The 15,367-nt window shown below is 37.9% G+C and overlaps 1 long non-coding RNA gene across 1 annotated transcript in view; it reads left to right on the forward strand.

The window, feature by feature from the left end:
• The window catches only part of LOC122803404, a 2,587,193-nt gene that overhangs the window by 618,622 nt on the left and 1,953,204 nt on the right, over positions 1-15,367 (forward strand). The window lies entirely within an intron of this gene.

Here is a 15,367-nt window from a genome sequence, read left to right on the forward strand (position 1 = left end):
TCTTTTTTTTACGTTATTCGATATTTTACTACTTCGATCAATAAAGTTCAACCTTTATTGATTCGATGTAGTAAAATTTCCATAATGCGACTTGGGTAGCCTGTTATGAAAAAAAATAAGATTAATAACAAAGGTGTACTAATAGTATTGATAGGTGAGCAGTGGTGACATTTAACATGTAATAGTATTATTATTATGTGAAACTGATAATTGTTTAAGTGGAGTTTCCTAAGGACATACATAAAAATTCTACTGCTCATCCCTTACACAGAGCAAATAATAAGGAAAGGAAATCTTAAGCCAACATGAGCACTTAATAGGGATAGTCCCACTCTTCATGAGAAACCTGAGAAAATAGTAGAGGCTGTTTTGAATAAATTGATTACACTTCTCAAAATGAGTTTTGTTATGCTTCAAATTAGAATAAAAAGGTAATACTTTCTACTGTAAGGATTTTCATTATTTCAGAAGAATAAAATATTTTCTAGGTTCCTAAGAGCTAATGCCTCTGATCAGTTTGTCAAGAAAGTATGTTATTATATGTATATTTCCCCTTTTCTAATGGAGCCATATAACATGCTTGTTTGTCATTAATGGTATATTTATCCCAACCTCCCAATACCTAAACTAACAGATTTCCATCTGGCAACAAACATTGGGTCTGTAACCCTAATCAGTACTGATATCAAGATTTTGACCAAGATAACTGTACTACTGGGGTGATGTTAGTCACCCAAATAATCTCAGCTGCCAACACCTTTTAGCTATTTCACAGTTATTAGTTATGGTAATTCTCTTAGTGAGGTATTTCTGTGGCCTTTCTAGTTGTTCTAGATATCTTGCAAGGTACATGCCAAATGGGGCGTTGTACTCTATAATGGATCTGATGAGGGATGAGTAGAGAGGAAAAATGACCTCTTTTTTTCAGGAGATGAACCCCCTTTGTGATGAGGTGTGCCATGTAGAAGGATTTCCTGACTACCGTGGCGATGTAATTATCAAAGTAAAGACTGCTGTCCACCTGTGTCCCAGTGTCTCTTATAACACTTTCAGTGTTTAGTAGGCTACCGTCTATGTGGTAGTTCTTAGGTACAGTGTTTTTTCCCAAAGGGGATGACAATGGACTTCTTGGCATTGAGCTTGAGGCCATGACTTTGAAATCAAGCATCAGTCTCAGTGAGGCCCCTTTGTAGAATGTCCACATTATTAGGCGATTCTATTATGGCACCTAGTTAGCAGTCATCTGCGAACATCATTAGCCAAAGACCTGCTGTATTAGCCTGAACTTCTAAGAAGTAGATGCCAAACAGGAGAGAAGCCAGGACTGAGCCCTGTGGTACTTTAATGGTCTGAAGTTGGATTTGGAGTCAGCTACTTTCACTGTGTGGGTTCTGTCAGTGAGCCAGTGGGCCACCCATCTTGTGACATAGGGATTTATGCCCAGTCTAGTGAGTTTATCTATAATTCCAGAGTGGGGGATGGTGCCAAAAGCATTGGCAAGGTCAAGATAGGCTGTGTACACCACCTTACCCTCATCCACAGCTCTAGTGACTGCTTCAAAGAAGTCATTCACTTTTAGGAGACATGACTTACCTTTTACAAACCCATACTGAGTGGAATCCAGAGTTTGAAGGTTACCTATGCCCTTGTTTGTTAGCTCCAAGATGATATGTTCCATGGCCTTGCAGACCAGGCTTGTCAGGCTAATGAGGTGGGCGTTCCCAGGGTCCATGGTGGCACCCCTTTGTGGAGTGGGATAACCGTCGCTGTGTACCATTCAGTAGGCACAAAGGCTGAAGTGAAGCTATGAATAAACATGGTACTTAGGTGGGGTGCCAGTTCATTCTATAGTTTATGCAGAACGCAGCCTGGGATGTTGTCAGGTCCCATGGATGCTGTGTTCCTGGCCTTGGAGAGTGCGGTCTTTACTTGTGCAGCCACGATTACAGGGGGTTTGCATTCTTCCGGTATAGTGATAGGTGGCACTAAACCTGTCTGCCAGGATTGCACTGAACCTTGAACACTTGAGAGATATAACAAATAAGAAAGACACTAGTGCTTTGGCTAAACACGTACAGGCAGAAAATTCACAACACATTTTTAACTTCATGGTGATAGAAATAATTAGTAAAAACAATAGAGGAGGGGACATTAAGAATAAAGTGGAGGAAGCTAAACAGAAATGGATTCTGCAACTTCAAGCAGATAAACCCCCTGGGTTAAATAGTGCGGCCTCTCTAAAACCATTTTTGAAATCCAGACCTTTAAAACATTGAATAGTTTTATTTCATCAATTTTAAATGTAATGAATATATCTTTTAAAATAGGATATTTATTAGATACTTTATTTATTTATATATATTGTTACTATACTATATATGTATTGCTTCTTGTTTTTTAAATGTATCATATGATGTCACAGAGCATCAGTTCTCTGATTGGACGCACTTGGTTTTTAAAATTCATTGCCTTGATGTATGTTTTAATGAATCTGAAGAAGCGATCAGTTGTTGGATCGTAAAAGCACTTACTTTTGTTGTTCTATTAAAGTTTTGTTCTTGTGGAATCTGGAATTTGGAATCTGGAAGTTTGTGCAGCCGTGATTAGCCTGTTTTATTTTATTTTCTACTGTTGCTCTGAGGTGTAAACCGGGTGTTTATCCAGTCTTTGGACCTTTTTCTCTTTCATTGCACTGAACCTGTCTGCCAGGATGTTGGCAATATCAGTTGGTTCTGTATATCTAGTGCCATTGTGCTGTAGCTCAGAGAAGATCTGAGTGTCGCCATTGAGATTCTTGACATAGCTGTAGAATGCTTTGTGGTCACCTTTAGAATCAGTGGTGATTTTATTTTCATAACTAGCTTTGGAGGATTTTATGAGGGATCTCAGCTTCTTACTGAGGTTGACCAGGGAGCTCCTCCAATCATGGGATTTTACTCTTTTTTTGCAACAGCTTCTTCCTTCTGTTGTAGAGTTTGTTATGGCAGGGGGGCCACCAGATTGGCTTCCTTTTTTTGGAGGATAGAGTCTTGGTTCTGTTGGGGATGGCACGATCCATGCACTTGTGTAAGTGCTTATACAATGCATTTGTATAGGATTCAGCAGTCGTACCTCCATTTTCTGTCTGTATGGGTGTCATGAAGCTTGCCACTTCTGTCTTAAGAAGCATGAAATTGTCTTTGGAGAATTTGTTTATGGTGGTTTCCTTAATGGGGGGGTGGGGGCAGGATATTGATGTCTAGGGTGATTAGCTTGTGGTCGGATCTGAACAGTGAGGAGTTGACCTCTGGCATGGAACATCGGTTGCCCATATTGGTAATGACCAAGTCCAGGATATTGCTGCCCCTAGTATGGGTATGGACAAGCTGATCCAGGGTGTTGGAATTTATGAATTCCAGAAAGCATTGAGCAAATGAGTTAGTACATGAGCAGTTTTCCCAGTTGATGGTGGGGTAGTTGAAATTGCCCATTATTAGGTATTGGGCTGTACCTTATTATTACCCAGTATATCAAGAATCATTGAGTGGGCATCCTGGGGCATGGAGGGCATCTGTAACAAGCTACAACCTGGATTGTAGTTTTGCCGAGTGTTAGTTGCACTTGGATAATTTCATATGCATTATGCTGAGCAACTATCCTGGAGGTGTGGATATCCTTAATGAATATGGACACACCTCCTCGTTTAGTGTTTTGGTCCAGGTTAGGAGGTATTGCATTGAATGCTGTAGTGCTCTTTGTGTGGTCTGAACTGTAGCAACAGCTTGGTACTTTTTAGCAAGCAGTTTTCTGCAGTTTAAAAGTAAAAATATTTTTTTAATTAAAAAAGTATGCTGTAGTGTAGTGTAGTAAGCAGCTTTCTGCAGTTTAAAGAGATTAAATGTATTTTTTTTCCTTAGACTTAAATGTGAGTGATGTAGCACTGCATGCAGGCAGGATATAAACTGTAACAATTTGCTACAGTTTAAAAGAAGCTTTTTTTTAAAATAAAATCTGTTGAAGGAGAACTGGGGGCAGGGCACAGAAATGGATGTTGTGCATCTGGTCACCTGTTTGCTGCATCTGTAGAAGGAAGGGTTGGGAGGATGGCATAGAATGTAGCAATCAGATTATCGACTTATTTCACTGAGGGAGTAGAGTGTTGATTCATAGTCCTGGCCCAGGGCACTAGATGAACCACATTTGCTTCTGACCATAGGAATGTACTGCTCAGTTTCCTAGATCAAATGCTGTTCAGACTTCAGCCACACCATGTGTGTGTGTGTGTGTGTGTGTGTGTGTGTGTGTGTGTGTGTGTGTGTGTGTGTGTGTGTGTGTGTGTGTGTGTGTATTTCTGGAGATGATCAGGAAGGGGGGTATACTGCAGCCTTCATGAAGTATGCTCATTTTAAATAAGAACATAAGCACATCCTTCACTCTGTAACTCCAGGGACAGAAGAGCATGCTGAAGCAGCGCTGCAACCCTATACTGTTATATCACCTCCCACTTGATATTCCAAGTTATACCTGTATTTCTTTGCCAGGTCCGCTAAATGTTTATTTATTTATTTATTTTATTTTACATTTGTTGACCGGCCTGGTCCAACTGGATGTATGTCCATTTTCAGCAGAGACCCGGGAACAAAAGCTCCAATGAACACAAATAATAGTTATTTTACATGACTGATTCTAAAAATACAGGTACATCTTTTAACAATTCTTTACATTTCTTTACATTGCTGGTTTAAGATTCTTTATACATTAAATGATTTAAGGAATAATACAGGAAGATGTTAGAGATGACATGAGGGTAATATATGATGATTTAGGGAATAATACAGGAAGATGTTAGGAATGACATGAGGTTAATATATGAAAACACACTCTCTTTAAAGATTAACAGAGGAGCACCTACTTGGTACAGAAAGAGTACTATGTACCCAGTGATAAGTGAGGAAGTTAGTCAGGGTTAGCACAAGGGCATAACCAATGTGTTTTGAGGTATAGTTTCAGTTTGTTTTTAAAAAGTGTTATTGAGGAAAGCAAGGTCAGGTCACTAGGGAGTGAGTTCCAGGTTTTGCCAACAGTGTTAGAGAACAAGGAGTCACCAGCCATGTTGTTGGTTTTGCTTAGTTGTACAAGTAGTTTGTTTGAAGAGCGTAGGGTCTTAAGATTATTGTAGGGGGTGATAAGGTTAGTAAGTATTGGGGTATTAGTAGGTTGATACAGGATCTTGTGTGCAACTGTTATTTGGTTATATAGTAATCGGTTTGGTAACTCTAGCCTTCCTAGTTGTTCTAGATTATGACAGTGATGGGTTCTGAAAGCAGAGCCAGTGGCAAATCTGGCAATATTGTTATAGGAGATTGCTAGCTTGTTAAGGTTATTTTTCCACAAGTTAGTAAATATAGGGGAGGCATAGAGGAGAGTAGAGATTAAATGGGTGCAGCGATAGTAGTCCTAGTTAATGAAGTCAGGAAGGATTTGATCCTATAAAAGGAGCCAATTTTTTTGCTGACTGTTTTTATTGTACTGTTAATATGAACGTCGAAGTTAAGGTTGTTATCAATTAATACCCCTAGTAGTTTGGTAGTGGGATCAGGAGATATGATAGTACCATTGTTTGATATAACAGAAAAGTTAAGTGGGGAGGCCCTATGAGTTGGAGTTAATAGTAATAGTTTTGTTTTTTTGGGGTTCAAAAGGAGGCAATGTTGTAAAAGGCATTTTTCAACTTTACTGAACACCTTTTGGGTTAGAGTTTGTAGATCAGATGGAGAAGTGGCCGAGCAGACTAACGTGGAATCGTCTGCATATTGGATACAGGTAGCTTGTGGAATTATTGAATGTAGGTCATTAATAAAAATAGAAAATAGGAGAGGACCTAATATAGAGCCTTATAAATGCCTTAGAAATGTATCCTTCTACGTGGCACACCTCATCACAAAAGGTTTCTCATCCAGGAAAAAAGAGGTCATTGTTCCCCTCTACTCATCACTCATTAGACCCATTATAGAGTACAATGCCTCTTTTGATATGTACCTCACAAGACATCTACAACAACTGGAAAGGCTGCAGAATTACCTCAAAAAGAGGATTACCGGCCTCAAACAGATGCCCTATGCAGACCATCTCAAAAGACTCCAGCTTTACTCCATCGCATATCGCCTACTCAGAGGTGATCTCTGCCTAACATACAAAGCTATGTCAAACCCAGAGCTGTTGGACATGCTTCACTTAAAGAAATCCCAATCCCTCTGAGCTACATGCTCTAGGGACCTAAACCTTGTCACCACAATAAACAGAACATGCTGGAAGGATAGATTCCTGTCCCAGAGACTTCCTATACTCTGGAACAAACTACCTGTCTATATATCAAACAAAGCTCATTAGCACTCTTCAAGAAAAATCTTGATGATTGGATGGAAAATAGGAAATTCATCCTGGGGATCACCTCTGTGTCTCTGCTCGACAGGGGCACAGGAAAATAATTTTCTTGGGTGGTGAAAGCCAGGGTAAATTTTTGGCTAGGGTTATATAGGCCCTAGGGCCAATAGCCTAGTACCTACCTATGAACCTATAAATATAGATAACATACTTATGAACTCCCAAAATCCTTCCAAGTTCTATACCAGAACAAAAAAGCTGATCCAGTTCTCTTAGGCAATATATGCATTGCTTCTAATGAATAAGAGGATTCGAGATTAGATGGAATCTTCTTTTCAGCACCCTAGTTTTCATCTTTTCATGGAGGCTGAAAAGTATGACCACTCAGTTACAGAAACATACCCTACTGTCAGTTTTCATTTAAATTTTTACCACTGTCTATCAAGTCTCCCCTTGATCAGACATTGCACTGTCCAAGAGGGCATTACCGAATCATCTGTTCTCACCAGTAGACACCACTAATGAGAGCTTTTTCTGTTTTATGGCCTAACCCTTCACACAGTCTTGAAAATGATGAACAGCACCACAGCTTGCCATTCCAAATAAGTCTTCCAGTTAACAGAGAAAATGAGTGTTAACCATCATGGATACTAGAAATATTGAAGGCCTGGGGGAAAAGGGTAATAGGGGCACTTGGTGATCTAAAAAGGGCATTCCTACCATAACATAATAGTGCATAATACTACATACATGCAATAACTTATATGTGATAGGATGTTATATACTGTTAATGTGAGCTGTTTTTAACGGTGACTGTCCAGAAAAGCAATATAAAATTCAGGGTGAAGTTAGTGTTAGTGTTAAATCTGGTTGGTATCTGATCACATAGCAAAAAAGGTCTGCTAAAATAGCATACCATGCCATTCTGAACTATAGATTGCTTTAGTTTATTTCAGAGTCAACTGAAACAAGTCAGCTGCCTGAAAGAAACTCATCAGACTTTCCTGAAAATGTGTAGTGCAGTGGGTCAGAATAATTTAAACGTCATATCACCATCTACGTTCTTAACTTAGATAATAAATCCAAATAGAAACATTTTAACATTAACTACATCATCCTGTAAGTTAACTAGAATCTCACAGTGATATAGCTCAGAATGCTGAGAGATGCAGCCTGGTATCAGCCAGTAAATGGTCAGTGATATTAAAAACACAAAACATACACATTTTTATAGGAAGTCCCACCATCACAGTTCCATGGGTGGCGGAGGACTTATACTTTAGAAACAACTATTTGCAGAAACAAAAACATTTATAATGTATACATTTGTATTCTTTATATATACATCACAATCAGTTCCATAATGTGACAACAAAAACACCATAAATGCTGGTTTTATTAGCAAAACATAAAAGGTTATATGTTAGCTCCCAAAGGGCAGTTAAGAATTAAAAAACAGTGAATTATAAGAAGAAACATGTGCATAAAGCACACAAAAGAATGCCATTCCACCCCATGATTTCACTGCATTTCCATCCTGATTTACATAATGGCAGCTCATAGATTGTAGGTCTCACACTATATAGTAACTGAAAAAAAATCTCTTTAGCCTAATGAATATGTGGTGCACATGTATTCTGGTCATTAGTTTCACCTGGCATTGTGAGCAAAAGGCAGACAGTTCTTACATCCACAGGTTCAGAGGTTCATAGTTTTATATGAGGCTAATGACCACCAGGGCCTTTATAAGCCTAACAGTGCGATCCAACCTAATTGTATCCCTATGTATAAATGTCATTTATTAGGAGGAGGTATGTTAGTTATGATGTTTCTAGAGGTTTCATGGGGAAGGGGTATGTTAGTTTTGGTATTACTGTCTGTTTCTGTGTATCAGAGACATGGAGGCCAGATCAGGGATGAATTTCAGATTTTTTGTCCTTTGTTCAAGGTTACACTTATATAGGGTTAGGGATGGACTCTGCTTCACATGGATGGAGATCCTGTTCCAGAGTATAGGGATACTTTGAGACATATATCTGTCTCTGCAACGTGTCTTATGTCACAACAAGGAATAGTAGACTTATGTCAGCTTCTCTAAGAAAGTTTACAAAAAAATCCAGAATTCTGATAGGATTCTGGGTACAATACAAACCTGTTAATGCCATCCTTACATCCAGTATCTAACTGCACCTTAGTCCTGACTTACCTACCAGCACAGCGCCATTGTCAGTAGATGGGGAGTAGAGCTCAGGCTTCATGCAGTAGCAAAAAATGGAGTCTACTTTATCCTCTCGAAATCTGTAAATCCCGAATACAAATAGCGCAACACAAAAAGAGTGAACTGCGAATACGTTGAATGTACTAAACCACGAAATTTCAAACCTCGAACCATCATAGTCGGCCAACCCACCACCAGCAACACACTACCTACCCAAACACAATAAAAACAACACATATATACACTAACCAAAACCTTACTTCTAACCCTAAATTAAAGCACCAAAACCCTACTACTAGCCCTACACTCAACCCCACATACACAACTATCTATGCACTATCTTTAACCCCTCCCTAACACTAAGGTCCATAACTACCACGCACTTCCCCCATGGAGCTATACCCAAACAAACTAAATATTCCACACACATACGCTTAACAAAACCCTACACTAAACCTTACATACATTACCTACACAAAACCTTACATACACTACCTACCTATGCACTTACCTTAACCCCTCCCCTAACCCTAAGGTCCGTAACTATCGCACACTTACCTTATGGAGCTATACTGCAGATGGGCCAACTATGCAAATTCGATATTTCCACTTTTGTGGTTTTGTTCGTTTGCCATATTCACGGTTCACTCTTTACGTGTCGCGTTATTTGTATTTGGGGTTTTTGGCTTTCGAGCGGCTAAAGTAGACCGGCAAAAATGTTGTCTCAGCTGAAGAACTTAAAATGATGTTGAACTTCTGGTCTGATGACAACTTAATGCACATATTTTCTGAACAGTAATTTCTTCGGTCTTTATGAGCTATGGTCACTGATCCCAAAGGTAGAAACTGTATATAGTGCCAGACTGTGACTTTTGAAACACTGAAACTCTGGATTTTCCAACAGTACATAAAAGGTCGTGTGTCGCTTCCCAAACAGCTGACAGTAAAATTTCAGGGAATGGTAATAAGTTAGTTGGATATAAAACATACTCAAGAATACCATTCTGTCTGTCCTCCAGTAGATGGCAAATGCTGGAGGTGAGATGGAGAAAAAAGTGATACATGGATTTGGGAGTGTGATGATTTGATATACTTTAAAAATTCATTACAGAGTACTTTGTCAGAAATATTGAGTGAGCAAATGAGTGTAACTAATGAATTTTTTTGAGTTGGGATATAGAAGCTGAATTGCCTAGATATAGTAAAGCCTTGTTAAGTTTAATTCTGGTGGCTGCCATAAAAACAATTACTAGAAAATAGAAATCACAACCTAAACTAGCTGTATCTGTGGCAGTGAATATTGTAACAGAAATAAAAAAAAAAACCTGGAAGTGGGATCTTTAGAAAAGGGTAGGAGAAAAGCACTTAAGAAAAAAATGGAAATTGAGGTAAGAATACATGCAGAATAAGGTTTTGGAGAAGAACTGAGGTTTAAGGAAAGTCAGGAATTGAGCAATTTATGTAATGTTAGATAAATGATAATTGTGGAATTTTGTCAGTCTATTTTGTGTTCATTTATATAAATGTAAGATTACTTGTGCCAAACACGATAATTTAATAAAGATGTTTCTTGTAAAAAAAAAGGGTTCCTATTACCTGATCGAATGTTTAGGTTAGTGAATACCTAAACATAAAACTGGTAATAACGAAAGCAAAAAAAACGCGAGTGGCCGATTTAACGCAGGGAAAGAATTCCCTTGGCCGTTATGCAGATTTTTCTGCTTTCCCCACTGTAGAGCAATCTCAGAGTTGGTATATTTAGCTATTGGGGGTGTGGGGGCATAGCCCCCACATCAGGGAGTGTGGATGGCGTAGCCCCCCACTTCATTTTGGTTAATTATTTTTTTTTTTGCAGCCAAGGGAATTCATTCCCTACATTAAATCGTCCGATCACTGTTATAATTTTTCTATATTACCAGGTCGACGTTTAGGTATTCACTAACCTAAATGTTCGATCAGGTAATATAGACCCTAAAAAAGCATGTATGTGATGTATACTGTTTGCAACTGTGAATGTGTTAACATGCTTTGCTTTCTTTTATACAACATGTACGTTTTCCCATGTTTTAATTGATAATTCCAATAAGGGTGTTAAAATAAAGAATACCATTATTTCCCCAAGGGCTTCCTTGTATTTCAGTCCTGATATACAGGGCACATACTGTCTTTATTAGCTCCTTTACTGTACACCACTCTATATGCAGTAACAGAAATATTGCCTTTGTTGGCAAACAATTATTTTGCTTATATTTCATTAAAACGTAGTACAAATATATCCTAGAAATTAATTTTGGCCTGCCTCCTGAGCAATGGCCATATAGCTCCTAGGTTGAAACTGTGTCAATGAAAGTCTCTGAGATGCTGGATATGTTAGCATTAAATAAATGCCTATACAACAGTTACCCTAAGATAGTTTATAATAAAATAAGTTGAAAAATTTTACTAAGATATTTGGATAGAAAACAAACTCAGGTATGACATTCTAAAACCAAACATGCATCTCACTGATTTGCATAGTACAGACTGCCTTTGCAAGTGTATAAAATGCAGGCTGCCCTGTATAAGCAATAACAGACATTGCATTGGCTGGTGAAATAAAGAGGGCCTAAGTTCTAGACGTTACTTTTACCTGGCCTTTCAGCCAATAGTCACATACTCCGCAGGTAGAAGCTAGGTGTAGTGCCATACTATGACAACAAAAGCCTCTGAATTGCTGGATATGTTTGTTATATATAAGTGGCCATACATCAAATTCACCTAAGACAGTTTACAGTAAAAATGCAGTGACTTCTAATAAAGTAGTAGGGTAAAAAATCACATTCAAGAATGCCATTTCAAGGATTTCACTTCATCTTAATGAAGATTTAAATGTTTGCTCAATGCCTCTGCAAATATATCGAGTTTAGAGTTTCCCTATATGCAGTCACAGAAATGTTGCCTCAGCTGGCAAAATAAAAATTATTATTAGCATTTTTTTTCTTCTGGTCTAATGAGGATTTAGTAACTATATATTCTGGTGTCAGTTTCACCCAGATATGCAATGGTCAGACTGCCCACAAGTGGTAACTGGGTATATTGGCAGATGTGACAAGAAAAACTGTTTGAAATACTGGATTTGTCAGCTGTATATACATGGTCATTTATTGGTTCCCCTAAAAGGCAAGTTAAATTAAACATTCGAGGGACCCCCTTATAAGATATTTGGGTAAAATCAAATGCATATTTTCCAAGTGGAATGTGTTCCTTCTGGCAAGTTGCACTACTTCTGACATTGAAGTCAACAGAAATGGAGTGGCCATGTTCCTCTTTGAAAAGCAATGGCCTCAGCAAACCATATCAGTACTTATTTAGATATGGTCCAGTAAGTGCCCCCTCATACCTCCCAGCCTGTTAGCACAACAAATCTGGACAAAACCAGAAATAATTGGGGAAGGAGGAAGGTCCAAAAATAGGGACGCATTTTAAATATCACTGTTATAAACCTAGAAAGTTGGTAGAAAAACAGGTTTGTGTTAGCATGCATTTCACAAAAGATATGAATTCTGAACATCAAAAGTTTGTCATTATTTACTGATTTCGGTCAATGATTTACCAGTAAACCTCAAATTTTTGAGAAACAGATCCAAAATATGAGTCAACAATCTGGACATTCTGTGATAATCTGGACAGTTGAAAAGTATGGTGCCCCTTACTTTCATACATCATCTACCACCAAATGTAATAGCTATATTCTGTACACTTCTGAAGTCTCACTGAGAAGACAGTGAAAAACCACAATATCTACATAAGTATGTTTCAACTTGTTTCTATTAGACATACACAGTCCTGACAACAAATCATATAATTCTTATTTGAGAATGTTCATGTAGCAATCTTTTGCTTTCACATACAGCATGCTTCCTAATTGCCTATCCAAAACAGCCAACTTCTGTGTACACCTCTAATTTTAGATTGTCTTGAAAGTAAAAACATAATATCACATTCATGTGTTTGAACGTCTCTCTCTCAAACATTATGCATTGTTGCCATCTCTCACCAACCGATAGGAATGATCACTTTATTGTGATTTCCTTGTTTTCTGCTATTGTCCACAGAATAGCCTTTCAAACAGACAGACAATTTTAACAACAGCCTGCATTCTATGATTACCAAAAGGGGTGAAATGGATAAAGTAATGTATTTCATCTTGCTGTTCATCTCATTTCCCCAGTAAAAATAAATAAAAGTTGGAAGTTCATTGTGTTGTGGGTAGTGTGCACAGTTACCGCTGCCATAGATTAATCTACTTTACCATTAAAAAATAAAATTAAAGAACAAATTATTATAGACTGCCTCCCAAAGCAAACAACCCCTTCTGGTGATCACAAAAAGTGGTGAAAAACAGGTGCAATATTGTGTTTCAAATTTCCTGTTATAGGGCACCTCACACTGACTGTGATAAAATATATAAAAAATACATAAATATGACTGTATTGTGCTATGGGAAATGTGTTTTGTTACCACTACTGACAGTGTATACTGGTACCATTGTCTGTAGATCTGTCTGGTTTCCTGCCAGAAAATAAAGACAAAGAGGAAATCATTGCAGTAACATAACTGCTCTTATCCATGGATTGACTTTCAAAACAAATATCCATTTCTATTGATCACCTGTGATGTGTAACCACCCAGTGTGTTGAAAAAATAGCCATACTACTATATTTCAGTCTGATTCTGTAGACTACCTCACCCCACCACCATGTCCAGACTGACAGCAGTCAAATAAAAACAAAATGTCTACAGTAAACATTCAGTTAACCGGAACTCAAGCAACCAGCAAAAAAAATATCAAAGACATACAGTACAATTGTCATGTGTTGCACTTTCTGTTTTAACCCTGCAGAAACATACCTTATGTTTTTGAAGTTTTACAGTTTTAAAAAGGAAGATAGGAATAAATTCCCTCTCTCCCCAACCTGAGAACAAGTCAAACCAAACAAATAGTATAGGGTACAGTATTAGTCAGGCCTGTTTTTAATAGTAACTCTTAAGCAACCAGAAGCTACAGTTATGAGGCATCTACCAATCCCCATGTGTGCTGGTTAACTAAGAGTTTACTGGACTTAAATAAAAGGGCAGTGTGCTGTAGAGAATATATATATATATATATATATATATATATATATATATATATATATATATTGTTACCACTGCCACAGGTCTTTGTGGTGTTCTGCCCAAAATAGCACAAAAAAAGCATATCTGTAAGAGAAAACTATACATGAAGTTCAGAGCATCTCCTTCTCTGTGTAATCTCTAGTCATATGACTAGAGATTGCCATGATCCTCAATGAACATTAGGCAGGAGAACTAATCCTAAAGAAGAAGCCAATCTATACCATATAGCTCAGGTAAACAGATTACTGCAGCAATATTAACAGATGGGCATCCAGTACACATTTGGTTGATACTCAGTGCAAGACTGGTACAACTGTCCATCCTGGCCTGACAGAGGCTGGAGTACCTAAAGAAGAATGAAAAGAAATGCAGAAATTTACATCTACCTCTTGCCCTTGTGGCTGAGGCCATCTGAATTTAGTGGCAGGGTCTTGCTTAACAATTTGCAAAAGGAAACCTTTCCTTATACAATTTTATATGCTTTTTTGACAATAGATTTCTGAATTGCCTGCACTGCAGAAATGTGGAGAGTTTAAAAATGTTGTATTCCTAGAACTTTAACTTTGATGTTTATGTTTTGTGCAGATTTCTGCAATCTCTTTTATTTTAAATGCCAGCACTGACCACCTGTGTTTTGATGCTAGTGAATTTTGATAAATCAACTTATAATCATATGTATGTATTGTTTGCCTTTAATGTCTTAAGAAAAAGTGAAAATATCAGGGTTATGATTACAAATGTAATGGCTTATCATTGTTGTTGAATATATGACCTATATGTCCTGTTTTCAGCCCTTGTGTTCTGGCACTGTCTTTGCTACTAACATTATAGGTGTACAAACAGCAGTTCACTGACAATGGTGGTTTAAAATGGGGCTTGATTGAATTGGTTACTGGTAGTCAGTGCAGAGGATTAAAGCCATGAGATATTAACATGCTGTTTCCTGTGGTACAGGGATGTATTCCCTCAGCCTTCATTTCCCCAAATATGTGACATAGAGCAAGTCACTTAACCAGACAGTGCTTTGGGGAAATTGAGAAATTGGGCTAGGCTTCTCAATGATTTAATGGCCCACATGCCTAGTAACTACCTACAAACCATATTGCCATCTCAAAGGGGTAGTCATGACAATGCCTTACCTGGACACAAAGGTAAGTCTGGATATTATATAAAGTACCCTAATGTGTATCTCATATGGAATCAGAACCCTGTTGTGAATAGAGCAAGGGAGGCCACTGAGATACATATTTCCTCACTGTGGATCAGGCAAATGTCTGTCTGATATACTGCCATGTTAGAGGTCTTGAGCTAATATGGCTCCCAATGGATAAGAAATAAGGGCAAAGGTCAACATGGCAAACATTTTTAAAGGAATATCCTCTATTTTGTTAATTTAAGAGTAGTGGCTACAGAACTCTTACTCGTTTTGTGAAAAGGTGAAACAAATAATAATTGGAGGAAAGTAAAAGAGAAGTTGAGAGGATCAATACCTGGACATGGACAACATTAAATAAATACAGTACAAGCAATGCTGATACAAATACAAACAGAAAAGTACAGCAGAACTGTGAAAGTGAAAAAGAACACTATTATGCTTGATAAAGTATGAGAATAAAAAAAAATTGCACC

This window comes from Protopterus annectens, chromosome 5.part1, assembly GCF_019279795.1.
Source record: "Protopterus annectens isolate FY-2018-M chromosome 5.part1, PAN1.0, whole genome shotgun sequence".
Classification (NCBI taxonomy): domain Eukaryota; kingdom Metazoa; phylum Chordata; order Ceratodontiformes; family Protopteridae; genus Protopterus; species Protopterus annectens.